The sequence below is a fragment of the Salvelinus fontinalis genome, chromosome 33 (genome assembly GCF_029448725.1).
Source record: "Salvelinus fontinalis isolate EN_2023a chromosome 33, ASM2944872v1, whole genome shotgun sequence".
NCBI classification, from domain to species: domain Eukaryota; kingdom Metazoa; phylum Chordata; class Actinopteri; order Salmoniformes; family Salmonidae; genus Salvelinus; species Salvelinus fontinalis.
The window spans coordinates 16,133,024-16,137,537 of record NC_074697.1 but is presented as its reverse complement, the minus strand read 5'-3'; the positions used below and the strand labels follow the sequence as shown (position 1 = coordinate 16,137,537).

The following is a 4,514-nucleotide window of genomic DNA, read 5'->3' as shown; positions in this document are numbered from 1 at the left end:
GAAACACCTGTCCAAGATCTAGAGAGGAGAAACACCTGTCCAACATCTAGAGAGAGGAGAAACACCTGTCCAACATCTAGAGAGGAGAATCACCTGTCCAACATCTAGAGAGGAGAAACACCTGTCCAACATCTAGAGAGGAGAATCACCTGTCCAACATCTAGAGAGGAGAAGCACCTGTCCAACATCTAGAGAGAGGAGAATCACCTGTCCAACATCTAGAGAGAGGAGAATCACCTGTCCAACATCTAGAGAGGAGAAACACCTGTCCAAGATCTAGAGAGGAGAAACACCTGTCCAACATCTAGAGAGAGGAGAAACACCTGTCCAACATCTAGAGAGGAGAATCACCTGTCCAACATCTAGAGAGGAGAAACACCTGTCCAACATCTAGAGAGGAGAATCACCTGTCCAACATCTAGAGAGGAGAAGCACCTGTCCAACATCTAGAGAGGAGAAACACCTGTCCAACATCTAGAGAGGAGAATCACCTGTCCAACATCTAGAGAGAGGAGAATCACCTGTCCAACATCTAGAGAGGAGAAACACCTGTCCAACATCTACAGAGGAGAACACCTATCCAACATCTAGAGAGGAGAATCACCTGTCCAACATCTAGAGAGGAGAAACACCTGTCCAACATCTAGAGAGGAGAAACACCTGTCCAACAACTAGAGAGGAGAAACTACTGTCCAACATCTAGAGAGGAGAATCACCTGTCCAACATCTAGAGAGAGGAGAATCACCTGTCCAACATCTAGAGAGAGGAGAATCACCTGTCCAACATCTAGAGAGAGGAGAATCACCTGTCCAACATCTAGAGAGGAGAAACACCTGTCCAACATCTAGAGAGAGGAGAAACACCTGTCCAACATCTAGAGAGGAGAATCACCTGTCCAACATCTAGAGAGGAGAAACACCTGTCCAACATCTAGAGAGGAGAATCACCTGTCCAACATCTAGAGAGGAGAAGCACCTGTCCAACATCTAGAGAGGAGAAACACCTGCCCGGAGAGAGACAGAGAGAGGGAAAGAGTGAGACGAAGGAGAGAGAGAGAATCACCTTCCCAACATCTGAGAGCTAGAGAGAGAGAGAGAGAGAAGGAAAGAGAGAGAGACGGAGAGTGGGAAAGAGAGAGAGAGGGAAGGAGAGAGCAAGGGAGAGAAAGAGATAATCACCTTCCCAACATCTGAGAGCGAGAGAGAGAGAGAGGGGGAGGAGAGAGAGATGGAGCATGAGGACTATGAGAGACACTGTTACAGTGAGATGTGAATATGTTTGTATGTGTGTGTAAATGCATTAGCTGTAAGAAAAACCACCAGCCACCAGGCAACAACATTTGGGTTAGCACCAACCTTAGCCCTGGACTAGCACCAACCTTAGCCCTGGGCTAGCACCAACCTTAGCCCTGGGCTAGCACCAACCTTAGCCCTGGGCTAGCACCAACCTTAGCCCTGGGCTAGCACCAACCTTAGCCCTGGGCTAGCACCAACCTTAGCCCTGGGCTAGCACCAACCTTAGCTCTGTGCTAGCACCAACTTCAGCCCTGGGCTGGCACCAACCTTAGCCCTAGGCTAGCACCAACCTTAGCCCTAGGCTAGCACCAACCTTAGCTCTGGGCTAGCACCAACCTCAGCCCTGGGCTAGCACCAACCTTAGCTTTGGGCTAGCACCAACTTCAGCCCTTGGCTAGCATCAACCTTCGCCCAGGGCTTAGCACGAGGCTAGCACCAACTTTAGCCCTGGGATAGCACCAACCTTAGCCCAGGGCTAGCACCAGGCTAGCACCAACCTTAGCCCAGGGCTAGCACCAGGCTAGCACCAACCTTAGCCCTGGGCTAGCACCAACTTTAGCCCAGGGATAGCACCAACCTTAGCCAGGGCTAAGGAAGATTTTAGCCTGAGGCTAAGCAAGTGTTCACACTTGTACATTCTAAAGTGGGCTAGCACCAAACTTAGTCCACGGCTAGCTGGCTCCTGCTCCGGAGCAGGGTTAGCACAGACTTTTCGGTGTTAGCCCCAGAAACACAGTGCCAAAATAACGAGTGTGAAACAGGTTCACGAACAACACCTGGAATGCTTACTGTTCATTTACAAAAGCGCCACTTTCATTTAATTAACAAATGCCGGTGACGCTCGTGAGGCCTGTAATGTGTTCTGCACCGTATTTTAATTAGTAAATTCATACTATTTCATCCTTGCAGCTGAGGACAAAAACCCAAATACTTTCATCAATGCAAAAACAATGCTTGCTCTTGCCTAATAAAAATGGTTGCTACTGTATGCAGGCTGGCTAACTTCTTCTCACTTAGCCAACTAAAGCTACACATTCTACAGCTAGCAGGGCAGCAAACAATCCCTTTCCCCCTTTGTTTTCGTAGCTTTTCTATTGACGTTTAATTGCATATACTGTATCCATGAAAATAATGTTGCGTGTTTTTCGATTCGGTCCAAAAAAAAAGTTAATGTCTCATTAGTTCACAGCATTCTCTATACAGGGGAGGGATCGATGTTGGACAATCAAATGCTAGGAAATCAAATGCTAGGAAATCAAATGCTAGGAAATCAAATGCTAGGCTAGAAGCAAGAGGAAATAATGTGTTAATCACAGTCTTATTGCTTATAGTCTAGCATGGGGCCAGTCTAGCATGGGGCCAGTCTAGCATGGGGCCGGTCTAGCATGAGGCCAGTCTAGCCCGGGGCCAGTCTAGCATGGGGCCAGTCTAGCATGGGGCCAGTCTAGCATGGGGCCAGTCTAGCATGGGGCCAGTCTAGTATGGGGCCAGTCTAGCATGGGGCCGGTCTAGCATGGGGCCAGTCTAGCATGGGGCCAGTCTAGCATGGGGCCAGTCTAGCATGGGGCCAGTCTAGCATCGGGCCGGTCTAGCATGAGGCCAGTCTAGCATGGGGCCAGTCTAGCATGGGGCCAGTCTAGCATGGGGCCAGTCTAGCATGGGGCCGGTCTAGCATGAGGCCAGTCTAGCCCGGGGCCAGTCTAGCCCGGGGCCAGTCTAGCATGGGGCCAGTCTAGCATGGGGCCAGTCTAGTATGGGGCCAGTCTAGCATGGGGCCAGTCTAGCCCAGGGTCAGTCTAGCATGGGGCCAGTCTAGTATGGGGCCAGTCTAGCATGGGGCCAGTCTAGTATGGGGCCAGTCTAGCCCAGGGTCAGTCTAGCATGGGGCCAGTCTAGCATTGGGCTAGTCTAGCATGGGGCCAGTCTAGCCCGGGGCCAGTCTAGCATGGGGCTAGCATGGGGCTTGTCTAGGGTACCAGTGGGTCTTTCTATAAACAACAGTACCAGTGGGTCATTCTATAAACTAGGGTACCAGTGGGTCTTTCTCTAAACTAGGGTACCAGTGGGTCTTTCTATAAACTAGGGTACCAGTGGGTCCTTCTCTAAACTAGGGTACCAGTGGGTCATTCTCTAAACTAGGGTACCAGTGGGTCTTTCTATAAACTAGGGTACCAGTGGGTCATTCTCTAAACTAGGGTACCAGTGGGTCATTCTATAAACTAGGGTACCAGTGGGTCATTCTATAAACTAGGGTACCAATGAGCATTTCTTGTAGTTTACTGTTTTGAGCGGTTACAAAGTCATTAATAATGATTTGCCATTTATTTTCATGTGAATACATTAAGATGTTATTAAAGGGGGAACATAGATACATTCCAAATAATTCATGAGTTAAATCATAACCTGTGTTAAAACCCTTTCTCATACTTGGAGTCTTCATGGATTTTTAGCAAATATCATGTGACACAAAACCCTATTACACTGATGATACTGCTGTTTGTTGTTTTATCGTATACTAAGCATTTTAACAATTGATTTACACATTGACCTTGATCTTGTGAAATTCCTGGGTTTTGCTTGTCAGACTCTTTTTAGTGTGGAGATCTGGGAAGTGCACATTTAGTATGTTGTTATGATACGGTGTGTGAAAACAGTTTTCACGGACACACATATCCAAAACAATGTATGTGATTACAAAATCCAATGCTTTTTTTAACAGAAACAGTAACTTGAACATGATTAATAAAAAACAAAAATCGATACTGTAAATAACGTATTTCTTCAATAATTATCCATAATAGTTGTTTGATGTCTAGCTGTTTAGTTAAAAGGGGACATTTGTCAAGCAACATCCGCTGATTCAGGGAAGGATTTTCTATAGGACAGTCAAGTGATGAAGAGCTTGTAACAGCCAAAGTGCGATAACGAATGCTGATCTGGAGGATTGACAGAACATTTCGGTGTCTATGTTCATTACAGCAGTCAAGATGATTATCCTACTTCGTGGACAACATTAAATCAAGATTCCTGAGGTAAGATTCCTGAGGTAAGATTCCTGAGGTAAGATTGCTGAGGTAAAATTCCTGAGGCAAGATTCCTGAGGTAAGATTGCAGTCCGTGTATGTTTTGATCACTTGGTTTCCGTGTAAAAATGGAGCAATCGGTAACGATTGAAACCAAAAAAATCTACTTGATATTTCGACGTTCACATGTGGGTG

At 46.9% G+C, this 4,514-nt stretch overlaps 1 protein-coding gene across 3 annotated transcripts in view; it reads left to right on the top strand.

Annotated features, from left to right (window-relative positions):
• The window catches only part of LOC129831761 (cyclin-dependent kinase-like 1), a 36,834-nt gene extending 32,766 nt beyond the window's left edge, over positions 1 to 4,068 (top strand). For all 3 annotated transcript variants that reach the window (XM_055895186.1, XM_055895185.1, XM_055895184.1), the window contains one exon: positions 1 to 4,068. This exon is cut by the window's left edge and continues 1,504 nt beyond it. The gene's annotated coding sequence lies outside the window, so the exon portion shown is untranslated.
• Positions 4,069 to 4,514: the final 446 nt, after the last annotated feature.